Raw genomic sequence first — 14,096 nt, forward strand, 5'->3', positions numbered from 1 at the left:
TCCTTATATGTTTATACCACATTTTATTTATCTGTTCACCTGTTGATGGACATTTGGGTTATTTCCACTTTTTGACTATAGTGAATAGTGTTCTATGAATGTTTGTGTACAAGCATCTCTAGATTTCTTTTACACAAGACAAGAGTATGGTTCTGTCTATCTAGCCCATTTTTGTTTGGAGTTTTGTCATTCTCAACTGGTCATAATTTTAGCTTTTATAATGTGTAATGTGATCAACTGTTCAGTCGTGTCTGACTCTTTGCGACCCCATGGACTGTCGCCTGCCGGGCTCCTCTGTCCATGGAATTTTCCAGGCAACAATACTGGAGTGGGTTGCCACTTCCTTCTCCAAGGGATCTTTCCAGCCCAGGGTTCAAACCCACGTCTCTTACATCTCCGGTATTGGCAGACAAAATCTTTACCACTAGCATCACCTGGAAAGCTTATATATGGAATCTAGCAATTACAGTTTTTAAAAATCTTTCTTCCTTATTTATCCTGTCTAGAAGTAGAGAATATTAAGAAGCAGAAAGATCTGTGTTATCATTTTCTCTCCACCAACATTTCCTGTGTTTCTTTGGACCTCAGCAACTTTATCTATAAAATGGGGGTAAACAGGCCCTTGAAAGCAGAGGTCTAAGCCAGATAATCTCTCCTGGTCTCTTGTGTTTAATTCTTCAAAGTGTGTTTTGAAAGGGCTAGAGGTTACAGGAAACTGCATGAAACCCATTAAAATGTCATGTCGTTTTCTTTGGAACACTTTCCCAATTTCATCCCCTTCTATTGTCCTTGAGCTGGATTTTTTGCTTTCATCTCCCTGCCCTGTCATACTTCTAACGCTGCATTTTTCACAGTCTATCTTAAATTTGTTGTATACATATCTGTTTTTTTGGTAGAGCCTATAGTCCTTGAAAAGTTGTTTAAATGGAGTCTGCTCTTCCAAACAGAGGAACATGTAAAATCTAAGCACAGAAACAACATATATTCTGGGTGTTTCCCAACTCCTTGTCATTCCCGTGGCCTTCTCCTCTCCTGGGCCTTGGTATCTATCTTCTGGTATCTCTTCCAGTACTCCTTGATAAAGACATTGTTCTTTCGATGCCAGTTTTGTCCCTCCTCAATTCTGTCTGATCATTTGAGCCACAGATATGGCTTACAGCCATGCCATACTCTAGGCTGTTGCCTTGGACCGTGAAACTCTCATGGCTAAAAAAAAGACCTCAATTGATCAAAGTTTTTGTTTTGTTTTTGTTTGTTACCAAGGAACAAAACCTAGAGGCAAAGCGCAATCCTGGTCCTTGTGGTAATCTAGGTTGAAGATGGTGAATAAAACTATTAGGCAGAATTCCTTAGTATAAGTCTAAAGATATGCTTCTAGTTCCTGTTTCTCTCTAAACTAACAACCTCTCCCTTCCGCCGCCCAAACAAGTCAATTCTTGACATATACCAAGGGTATGTTAAATGAATTACACTTGGAAACTTCAAAAAGTTAATAATAGCTAATGTGTATATTATACAAGTGCTCATCACATGCTAGGCATAATGAAAATTCCTTTATATAGACACTCTCAGTTATTACCTGCAAAACTCTATGTGGTAGATACTTTAATTATTTTTATTTTATATCCGAAAACACGGAAGGTTTTTTGACAAGCTAAGTAACTTGCCCCCAATCTCATAGCTAATAAGTAAGGGGACCTTGTTTTCACTCAGGTCATCTGATGTTAGTCTACACACACAACTACTCTTCTATGCCCAAATGAAATTCGAATTTATACAAGTATTTCCATGCATCCCTTTTGCCATTCATCAAGCTTGTACTGAGTGTCTCTGCTTAACTACTTGCTTAGGATAAACAAGTAATTAAGTGGGACATCTATGCAACACATAGAAATATGAAGACATTCAACATTATTTCTGGTATACTCTAATAGTCCCTAATCCTCAGCTTCAGTCACAAGGTATTTTTAATGTTGAAATCCTTCTGAAGCCCTCCATCTCTCTATTTTTTAAAGGGTTTTAAAATAACATTTATTTCTTAAAAGTTAGCATGTGCATAGTATGAAACCAAAAAGCATAAGCAAAAGACAAAGTCACCCATAATCACAAGCAGTTTACGATTTGATGTGTCCTTCTAGGTCTAATTTTTGTATTTAGACAACTATTCATCCATTTTTATTTAATTAAGTTAATAATAAAGTGGGATACACTGGTGGCTCAGCAGTAAAGAATCCACCTGCCAAGCAGGAGATGTGGGTTGGATCCTTGGGTCGGGAAGATCCCTGGAGAAGTAAATGGCAACCCACTCCAGTATTCTTGCCTGGGATATCCCATGGACAGAGAAGCCTGTCGGGCTGCAGTTCATGGGGTCACAAAGAGACATGACTTAGTGACTAAACAAGAACACAAAAAGCATGGTAGGCAAACTACTACTTAAATATCTCTTAAGTATAGCTGAATAATAGGACTCAAAGTTATCAGGCCCTAATCCCTAAGACCCATAAATGTTACTTTATGTAGCAAAGACATTGTAGATGTGATTAAATTAAAAATTTTGAGATGAGAGTATTTTGGGTTATTCAGGTGGGCCCTAAATGCAATCACAAGTGTTCTTATAAGAGGGAGGCAGAAGGGGATTTGACTACACACAGAAGTTATTGTCATTTTTGTTCAGTCTCTACATCGTGTCTGACTCTTTGCGACCCCATGGACTACACCACACTAGGCTCCTGTGTCTTCCACTATCTCATGGAGTTTGCTCAAATTCCTGTCCATTCAATTGGTGATACTATCTAACCATCTCCTCTGCCACCCCCTTCCTTTGTCCTCAATCTTCCCAGCATTGGGGGCTTTTCAAATGAATCAGCTCTTTGCATTAGGGCCAAAGTAGTGGAGCTTCAGCTTCAGCATCAGTCCTTCCAATAAAAATTCAGGGTGGATTTCCTTTAGGATTGACTGGACTGATCTCTTTGCTGTCCAAGCGACTCTCAGGGGTCTTCTCTAAGACCACAGTTCAAAAGCATCAATTCTTTGGTGCTCATCCTTCTTTATGGTCCAAATCTCACATCCATACATGACTACTGGAAAAAACCATAGCTTTGACTATGTGCACCTTTGTCAGCAAAGTGATGTCACTGCTTTTTAAGGCAATGTAACCAGAGAGGTTGAGACTAGGTTGATAAGGCCACGAGCCAAGGAAGCTAAAAGAGGTAGGAATAGATTTTCCCCTGGAATCCCCAGACAGACATCCCAATTTTGGATTAGTGAAACTGATTTCAGACCTCTGGCCTTCCGAACTGTGAGAGAATAAAATTCTTTTGTTTTAAACCACCCAATTGGTGTTAATTTGTTACAAAAGCCACAAGAAACTAATATGCCAACTTCTCATACTTTGCTGCTTTGATGACCTCTGAGATCACTAGGCCAGGATGAGTATGAAACATACAACGTAGAAAATTATTTGAAACAAGCAGATTAACTTGCCCAGGGTCACATGGCTAGCTGGCAATGGAGCTGGCATTCAAACCTACTACTGATTAACTTCTGAGTTTTGCAAACCACTTTATAGTTTGTAACCACCTTTACTTAACTGTTGTTTTTTTTGTTTTTTTTTTTTTACATTTTCATGGACACCCAGAGATTTTACTTCTTCTAAAAAATTTATGTAGATAGGGAGTTTCAGCAAGGTGAAGGGACAGACCTTACATCACAATGGAGTAGCTGAGTTTGGATCCTGGTTGGGTCTTTGGATTCCCCTCCCCTGAACCCACCTCCCTTGGCTGAATTAGGGGTTTCTGCCATAAGCTTCCTGCAAGCCTGGTTGCAGGCACCCCCAGCTTATCAGTCTGACCTTTGGTTTTTCACAGCAAACCCCTATGTGGAGGAAGCTGCCATTAGGCACTCAAGTCTCTGCATTGTCCTTATTTAGAGTTGCTTTCACTTAAACTGGTTCTGCTCTTGCAAAACATGTTTATTCTGGTTTCCTTTCCCTCCTGGCTGCTTGACTGTTGTGAGCCCAGAGCACAGCAACTCCAGCTATCAGACCTGGGCCAGGCCAGGCAGGGCCAGGAAGAAAACATGAGACTCCAGAGAGAGGGCACAGGAGGGCTTCCCTTCCCTTCCCAAGTTGTGTGCCAGACAGGATGGACACCCTCTCTTTGTGGTGTTTCTGTGGGTCCTGGGGAGAATGGGCTGTTCAACATACACCCCTGCTGAGACTGACCTCAGAGAGTACAAAGAACTGAAGGAGAGACCTTTACTTTCTTGAACTCCTAACAGCTTGAACTCCTAACAGTACCAATAACACTAATAATAATAATGATAGTTCTAATAATATAGCAACTTCCTTTTCTTCAGTACTGACTGTCCACCAAGCAAGCTACTAAATATATTATGTAGTTTATTTTGTTTAATCCTCAGGATAACCATACTAGATAGATACTTTTAATAGCCTTGTTTAGTAAACAAAGGAAACCTTCCTAGTAAACAAGGAAACTTTAGAGAGGTCAAGGTTATATGGCTAATAAGCCAGAGGAAGTGATTTGAAGCTAAGTATGTCTGTGTCTAGAGTGTGTTCTCTTATGCAACACTCCCCATTAGGGACCCCACTTTGTAGAAGAGGGAGGTTCACCAAGCGGAGTGACTTGCCTAAGGTCACACAGTGAGTGCCAGTAGAGCTCACTGCCCAGGATTCCAGAACAGTGTTCTTTCCAATAGGTTACCCCAATGTGAACTGTAATTTGAAAAAGCAATTCAAGATTTCCCACTTGCCATCATTTGAAAGGCTTTTTCTCCCCTCTATTTATCCCTTTGAGTTCATTTTCAAGATGTTATTGTCTTTGGGTCAGTACATTTCTTCCATGGGCATATCTGGGTATAATTTGGGAGCGAGAGGAGAAAGAAAGCTATGAAGTTGAAAAGGAGTGAACCTGCCAAGTTCACTGTGACAGCTTTACATGGAGAGCATTTTATGAAGCATGTTTCCTGGCATCACAGAAGAGTCTTCCCACTTCTGGGGAGTGTCCTCATTTTACTGTTGAGTAAAGTGAAGTTCAGAGACAGTATGTCATGCATCCCCTGCAAATAGCCAGTAAAGGAGTAGAGCTGGTCCCCTGAGTCTTCTGCCTGCCTGGTGACAGGGAACAGAAACACTGCACACAAACTGGGTTTTTCCCCGGCAGAGAGTCCCCTCCCCAGCCATCATTCCACTCTGTTATCTTTTGGCAATCAGAGTGTTTGGCAATTTGGCTCTTGCTAAGGAGAGGGAAAGGAAAGCTTCTCAAGTGAGTTTTCTTCATTGTAGGGGAGAAGGTGACAATTTGAGAAGAAAGCAACCCAAAAAGCAATACAATAATTCTCTTACTCTCAAGTCACTCTCTCATGGGATCTGGAACACATATTTTCAAAGAACTTTTTAAAAACATGTGCCATGCACAAAAGGGTTTAGCCCTCTTCCAGGTGTCTGGCCCCTTGTTGAGTTCTGATGCAAATGTCAACATCTGCGTGGAGAGTGTCATCAACAATTAAAGGGGTGGGTGAGTGGATGGGTCGGGGGCAGGGCTATATTCCTGCCCTGTCCAGCAGATTCGGAAATGAAGATTCCTTCAGGGGTCAGCCAGTCTGTCCACTGGATATATCTGGTTTCCTTTCATTTGTCCCATGGTTTTTGTCTTACTCTTGTTCTGATTATCTTCTGTTTATGGTGCTCTTTCAGGAATCTCACAGTTTTCGATGAGGTTTGTGGTTGGCCTTTTAAAAGGTGATATGACACTAGTTTAATGAGGATGAAAGAGCTATACTCACACTCTTCTTATCCCCTCTTAATTTTTCTGCCTTATAGAAAACAATGTGATCAGAGAGTAGGAAGGGAAGCCATGGGCATTTTGCTAAAAGTAAGGTTTGATTTTCTCATCTGTGTCATAGACATGATAATCTTGGCCTTTCCTGTCTCACGTGGTATCGAAGATCAAAGAAACATGGAAACTTTAAAAATGCTAAAGTGCTAGAAAAGGTGCTAAATTATTGAGCAGGCTATGATTTGGAGAGTTCCCTCCCCTTAGTAGGAAAATAATCCTAAGTAATCATTAATTTAGCAAACTGTTGCTACCCAGAATCTTCTCTCTGCTTCTTAGAGTAGAATACCAAGGATGAATATGTGGGCAGTGAGGGTGGGGGTGATGAGTAGTAGGGTGCTTCCAAGGTTGAATCAAAGATGATTTTCAAGTCTCAGTGATGCCATTTGCTAGCTATTTGTGCTAAGCAAAGCACGTACTCTTTTCCAGGTTCAGTTTCTTGATCTGTAAAATGGGACTACAATGCCTACCTCACAGGGTACCAACATGATTGCCAAATACTTAACACTTGGTTTGCGTCAGCTGCTTGATTAATGACTTCAGCACTCATAATGTCTTGGAAACCCATGTTTCATTAGACTGTTTTTAGAGTTAAGGGAATCTGAAGCTCGGAGATCAGCAATTCACCTAGAATCATAAAGTGAGTAGAAGAGGTAGAATTCTAACACAGATCTAATTATTCCAAAATCTGGTAACTTCTCACTGCATCACTTTGCTTTTGATGGTATATGTGGCAAAGCTTTAAAATCAGTCAAATGATGTGGAGAGCCACTTGCTTCATGAAGAAACACTTACTTAGGATCTGTTTTGTCAAGAACCTGGGATGCAGTTTAGGGACAGAAGCCATGGGTTTATTATTTCCTTCTTTTGGGTATCATTTTTCCTGTAGGTCAAATTAAAGAGGAATCTCTTAGATCCTATTTAAAGTGCTATTTTGCCTAGCTCTGACTTTCTAAAAGTATGTATCAAAAGGACTTTGGAAAAGTAATGAGAGACAGTGAATATGGGGAGGAGAGAACAGATGTTCATCCAAGTCTATGATATGCCATGTATGTATATGCCATATACTGTGTGTTTGTGAGTCTCCAAAGGTGGCTGTCCCCAAAACTCCCCTCTCTGTACCTGCATTCTGCTCTTCACATGAAGAGCTGAAGTCCAGTTCCATCTTCCCCTTGAATCTAGTCTGGCTTCAGTGACTTACTTGGCCAACAGAATCTGCAGAAATGATTATCTGGGACTGCCAGGACAAGGTCACAAGAAGCTTTGTTGGTACTGGTTCTAGGAATGCTCCTTCTTGGAACCCAGACCTGTTGCTGTGTTATTGTTGTTGTATGTTTCTGTTCCATGCCACGTGGAAAGTCCATGTTAGGTGTTTCAATCAACAGAAACTTAATTGAGCTCCCAGGTAACATCAACTGCCAGCCGTATGAGTGCTCCATCGTGGATATCTAGTCCAGTTGAACCTTCAGGTGACGTTGGCCCCAGCAAATATCTGACTACAGTTCATGAGAGGCAGTAAGCAAAAACTGCTTGGCCAAATCCAGGCAACTAAGAGCACTGTGAGAGACTGTTGTAAGTTGTTTGAAGCTACTAAATTTGGGGTGGTTTGACAGGCAGCAGTAGATAACTGAAACATATGATTTAATTGCCACAATAAGACTTGTGATTTTAGCCCTTTTTACGGGGAGGACATCTGAAGTTCAGAGAGATTAAGTTAATTGTTTAAGGTCATATGGAATGTGGCAAACCTTTGTCCAGAAAGGAAATCTATTTGATTTTCAATCCTGCATTTTAAACTTCATTACCAAAGGATTTTTTTTCCCTTTAGCCATTTATTTACAAAACCATTAAGTTGAAGTAGAAACTGAACCTAGATACTGCTATATATATAATAAGATTTGGGGGAAATTATAAAATAATAACTAATTTTCCTTTATTGGCTAATAATTATATTTTAATGACATGTGTTTATGGCTTATAAAACCAGGATTATTCTTCCCACACTTTCAGTGAAAGTTTGGCCAAATTGTTGGTCCAAATCTTTGTGAAGTATCTACACATGAGTCAAAGTGTGTGTGATCCCTTTGTCTCTCCCAAGTTTTCTCGGCCCTGTCTCCAACTGTGCAGATACGTCTGCCACCTACCACCTCTATTGCCCTGAGAACCTGGCCCTTTATTCAAAGCTCATTCAGAAGATGATAAGTGAATGTTGATTCTGGAAAGGCACCATGCTTGATCTTGGGGACTTGGAATCTGGGATTGAGATTACAGACAGACAGACAAAGACTTGCACATCCATAACCCAGAGTCAGGATGGGGTGCAGAGGTGCTTGAGAGGTTTGTGAGCCCTTCTTTCCCTTCTGCTCACGTTCAGCATACACTGAGCTACTTTTAAGTCCCTGAACGTGCTGTCCTATTTCTCAGCCCTGGCTTTATTCATGCTGTTTTTTTCCTGCCCTTTTTCACCTCACAAGCTTCCATGAAGTTTTATTACCTCGACTGGCAAACTTAGCAAATGGCTATGCAATTTTCTGCTACTCTGTGTATCTCTCCTTTTAACTGCATTCCTTCAAAGCAGGAATTGTCTTTTTTTTCCATTTTGTTTTCCCTGCCTTTTAAAAAAGAGATCGAATTAATAACATCTAATGACCACCACTAAAAACAATAAAACTAGATGAATGAATACAGACATTTTTCAATCAGTGTCACCCATAACACTCTTCTGCACTTTGTTTTGGTTGTTTGGTTTGAAAGACCCAGATTGCTTTGGTGAGAAGTTTACAATACTATATTTAAAGAGTGAGCTTTCTAATTTCAGGGGCATGGGGTTCATAGAGGGGACAGGCAAATTCTCATTCAAAACGTCCACAAAGACAAATTAACTTGGCAGCATGTGACATCATTACTTAACAACAGTGCAATCAAAGAAATAAACAAGGTAAATGTAGATTGTGTTCAAGATTGAAGAGGTTGAAAAGAAGGTAATGTTTCAGAGAGTAACTGGAGCACAGAGAGGAAAGGGGAATTTGAGGTAGGAGCAGGGGAAAGCCCCTTTGGAAAAGGGCAAGTTTGAGGAGATAACTAAGAGTGAGGATAATCCAGGTATGCAAACAGCAGAAGGAAGAACATTCTGAAGAGTACAAAGACCCCTGAGCAGAAAGAAGCCTGGGAATGATCCTGAACATTCCTTTTAGGAAGCCACACCAGGGCCTTCAGATAAACCTAGATATTTCCAGTGACCCCATATAGATGCCTGACCTCTTTTCTCAAACAGTGTCACTTGAGCAAACTTGGGATGCACTGGACCCACTTGATAGCTGAGGAGTAGGATGGAAATGTGACAGCTGGTTACTGACAGGCCATAATGAGGTCCCAGCAACAGTATGGCTTCAAGTCCAAGAGTCCTAACCACAGCATCACACCACTCCGCAGCAAGAAGGTAGAGTCGTTCCTAAAACCCAACCTTCTTCCACCAGAAACCAGGGACTTGGTGCCAGGGCAGAATTTATGACCTAGTAACTGAGGACAGAAATAATTGGTTGCATTAGTGCCTGGCAGTCCCAGACTGGGCTCCACTCCGGAGGGGCGGCATGGATTGAAATAGCTGAGGAAAGTTTACTTTTCTCAGCCCAGGTGCTCTACTGTGGCCAATGTAGCCCTAATGAGCTCTGCATATTCAGGACACAAATAATTGATGGTCCAATTTAAAGTGTGCAGAGGCCACATTTCTTTCCAGGCTCTGAAGGAAAAACACCAGCTGAGGAAGAATGAAGAACTGCCTGTTCTAAGTTATTTTCCTTCTGTGGTCATTCAATCCCCACGAAGACTGTGCCTACCCAATCAAGGGCCTGGGTAAACGAGGCAATTACCCAGAGAAGTCAAGCAAAAAGGAAAGGACAAAGGGAAATCATGCACTGGGGATGAGGGGCTGGGCTACATGCTAGAATGGGCACAGCCTTTAACATAGCCTGCTATGCACCGAAGCTTGAGTTAAGGTCTTGGACTTTGGGGTCAGAGAGACCTAGATTTGAAAATGAATTCAGCTACCTTTAAATGGGTGATCTAGGCAAGATTTAACTGCTCGGTGCCTTGGTTTACTCATTTGCTAAGTGGGGATGAAGTAAAAAGTCTGAGTACAGACTTTGGGGCAATCTGACTTGGATTTCCATCCCATCTCTGCCACTGACTATGTCATAAAGGGCCAGTTACTCAAACTCACATGTTAATTTTTTTATTTCTAAAGAGGAAGTGAGTAAGTAGTTACCTATGAGTGCTGCTGGGAGGACTTCTTGAGATGAGACATAAAATGAATGTGCATGGCCCTCAGCAGAATCATTGTGAATTTGTTACTTACCACTAGTTAAGCTCTAGAACAATGGTTCTCAAAGTGTGGTCCGTGGACCAGCAGCATTAGCCTTACCTGGGGACTTGTTAGAAATAACCCAGACCCAGTAAATCAGAAACTTTGGGGGTAGACCCAGCATGCTGTGATTTATCAAGTCTTCCAGAAGATTCTGATACATGCTGAAGTCTGAGAATCTCTTCTCTCCGTGGTAATCCAGAACGCACCTGAGACATTGCAGTTCTGCAGCTGTCTCATACTTTTAAGTGCTGTAATCTTTCCAGATGAGCTCTTTGTTCATTCCTTTCTGCCCTCAAAACAGGGAAGAAATACTTTATCACCCAGGATAAAGTATTATCTCATACGAGGTAACATATGCTGTAAGCATACTGTATTCCAGGGATGCTGATAACAGCATCAGATGGGTTTCATATGGATTTGTTTCACATGGATTGTTGCAATTTGTCTCTTTAATGACCCTCTGTGGTAGCTATTTTGGGCTTTCCCAGTGACTGAGCAGTAACAGACCCACCTGCAATGTAGGAGATGCAGGTTCAATCCCTGGGTCAGGAAGACTCCTGGAGAAGAAAATGGCAACCCACTCCAGTGTTCTTCCCTGGGAAATCCCACGGACAGAGGAGCCTGGTGGGCTACAGTCCATGGGGTCCCAAAAGAGTAGGACATGACATGGTAGATATTATCTTTGTTTTATAGATAAAGGAACTGAAGTTCTGTGAGGTGGAGAAAATTGCCCAAAGATTTACAGTTAAGAAGTAGTGAAGTCGGGAGTCAAATCTCAATACTCTATGTCTAGAGCCTCACACTACCCTTTTATACCAATATGAGGAGCCTGTGTGTGTGGAGGCTGATAGACCTGTGGGATCATCTTAACCTCTCTGGGCCTCCATTTTTTCATTATGTAGAGGGGTCAATAGGGGATTCCTTACTGAGGCTTGAAGGATTCGAGGAGCTTGATAGTTCATCATACCCCATGCTTCTGTCTAGTGCCCCCTGCAAATTATAAAATGTCTTTGGGGAGAACATATTATTTTTCTTTTCCTTTTTTGGTTGAAGTATAATTGCTTCTAAATGCAGTGTTAGTTTCTGGTATACAGCAAAGAGATACCTATATGTTCTTTTTCATACTATTTTCCATGATGGTTTAGTACAAGATATTGAATATAGTTCCCTGTGCTATATAGTAGGACCTTGTTGTTTGTCCATTCTATATATGAGTGTACATCTGCTAGTCCCAAACTCCCAATCCAGCCCTCCCCCACCCCCACTCCCTTATCAACTGAAAGCTTGTTCTCTGTCTGTGAGTTAGTTACTGTTTCATAGATAAGTTCATTTGTGTCATATTTGAGATTCCATATATAAGTGATATCATATGGCATTCGAATTTCTCTTTCTGACTTACTTCGTTCAGTATGATAATCTCTAGATCCATCTATGTTGCTACAAATGACACTATTTCATTCTTTCTTTTGGGGGCAGCTGAGTAATGTTTCATTGTATATATGGACCACATCTTCTCTATCCAGTCGTCTGTTGATGGACATATAGGTTGTTCCCATGTGTCGGCTATTGTGAAAAGAGCTGCTAGAGTTTTGTCCAGATACATGCACAGAAGTGTCATTGCTAGATCTTACAGCAAGTTGATTTTTAGTTTTTAAGGAATCTTCATGCTAGAGGAGAACATATTTATGATTCATTGAGCTATCTTTTCTATTGCTTTACACTCATCTCTAACTCCTGCCTTCTCACCTGAAATATAGGTATTCTATATCTATAAATACATAACTGCCTACCTATTATGTACCACATATTGAATTTAAGAACAATTTAACAAATAAGTGCCCCTGCTCCTTTGCTACCGGTCATCTGATAGACATCTAACCTGGGTGAACATTTTCTCGGACACACCATGGTTCCTGTGAATTTGTGTGTATGCACTTAACAGAATAATCCACAACACCCCATAATATGAAGAGACCTATAGGAGGAAAGAGGGAACAGGAAAGAAAAACCTTAACTAATCTCTCTGTAGGCAACTAATGGAAATTTTGTGGTTATTTGGGGCACTTGATTACTGTGGAAAGAACCTAGTCTCTGGGGTAACAAGCCTCACACATACTGATCTCCATTTTGAACCCCTTTGATAGGGAGCAGAGTGTTTCAGGTGCAGATTCTAGAAGGCTTAAAAGCAGGTCTGTTTTTAAGCACACTGCATATTGAACTTTCTCCACTGTGGGAGGCAGGCCAAGTAGTGACTTTTGAAGCTTTTAAAGGCTCACTGGCCCTTCAAAAAATGGCTGTTGTGGACATATGGTTTTAGAAGCTTTTTTAAAAGCCTTGTGAGCTTATTTTTAGAGCAAACCTTAACCTTGTAAAACTTCTTAAAGGAGCCACAGAGGGTCCAATCACTAAAGCCCCCAGGCAGCTGCTCCCAAGGTTTCCAACATAGCTTCTCCCTGTGCTTGATGTGAGTACCAGGCTGCCAGAGGAGCCTGGAGTCAGCTGCCGCTTGAGAGGGTGTGTCCTTGGAGCCAGGCGACCTGAGACCTGGGCCATAGGTGAGTCACGCAAGGAGGCAGGGTTTTCTCCCAGTGTGTGGGGATCCTAGAATCGCAAGACTCAGAGAATCTCAGAGACTCCCCTGAAGGAAAAGAACCTTAAAAGTCATCCAGCCAACTCTGATCTGATGCTCAAACCTCCCCTGAAACACATTTATAAAGAGATGGTTCCACCTCTGTGTGCATACCTCCAGCTGCAAAGAGATCATTGTCTGGACACTTATTATTCAACACATTTGTGACTGAGCACACATTACTTCCCTGGGACTGTGCAAAGTGCTGGGGATGCAACAGTGAGTAAAACATTAGTCTCAATACAGACTAAACATTGGTCAGAAAGTGATCAAGTGATCACTTCCATCCATAATTGCAAGTGAAAAGTATCATTCAGAAAAAACTCAATGATTCATAACTGCTTCTGGCCAGACCTGATGTGGCTTGAGGGATCAGGGAAAGTTTGATGAAGCATCTTTTGAACCAGGACTCCATGAATGAATGTTAACAAGGCAAAGGAGGTTGGAGGAGGGCATAGAGAGCCAGGGGAACATCTCTGAGAGGCTTTTAGGCAGCTGGGAATGCAGTATTTTAGAAGAAATGAAAACAGTCCAGGTATAGATGGTAAAGAATCTGCCTGCAGTGCAGGAGACCTGGGTTCAATCCTCGGGTTGGGCAGATCCCCTGTAGAAGGGAATGGCAACCCACTCCAGAATTCTTGCCTGGAGAATCTACCTCCATGGACAGAGGAGCCTGGCGGGCTGCAGTCCATGGGGTCACAAAGAGTTGGATACAACTGAGTGACTAGCACTACTACTACTATATAACATAAAGAGGAGAGACCTGGGGACATGCAGTGTGTGGGGCATGCCTGGCCTGGCCTTGCTATCATGTTGAGGATTTTGATCTCCAACAGAGAGGTGTTGGAAACCTTTGGTTCATTTTAAACAAAGGCTAGACAATTCACACCAGAGCTGCAAATTCTTTCTCATTTGCTAAGTGTAGTGGTCAAAAATATGTCCATCATTCTCCTCTGCCTAATTTCCTTCCCTTGAATGTCAGTTCAGTTCAGTCGCTCAGTTGTGTCCGACTCTTTGTGACCCCATGAATTGCAGCACGCCAGGCCTCTCTGTCCATCACCAACTCCCGGAGTCTACCCAAACCCATGTCCATCGAGTCAGTGATGCCCTCCAACCATCTTATCCTCTGTCGTCCCCTTCTCCTCCCGCCCCCAATCCTACGCAGCATTAGGGTCTTTTCCAATGAGTCAACCCTTCGCATGAGGTGGCCAAAGTATTGGAGTTTCAGCTTCAACATCAGACCTTCCAATGA

At 41.8% G+C, this 14,096-nt stretch overlaps 1 protein-coding gene across 3 annotated transcripts in view; it reads left to right on the forward strand.

Moving 5' to 3' along the window:
* The window catches only part of LOC145505040 (uncharacterized), a 387,325-nt gene that overhangs the window by 82,532 nt on the left and 290,697 nt on the right, over positions 1 to 14,096 (forward strand). The window lies entirely within an intron of this gene.

The sequence above is a fragment of the Giraffa tippelskirchi genome, chromosome 5, assembly GCF_054371585.1.
Source record: "Giraffa tippelskirchi isolate mGirTip1 chromosome 5, T2T-mGirTip1v1.2.pri, whole genome shotgun sequence".
Lineage (NCBI taxonomy): Eukaryota > Metazoa > Chordata > Mammalia > Artiodactyla > Giraffidae > Giraffa > Giraffa tippelskirchi.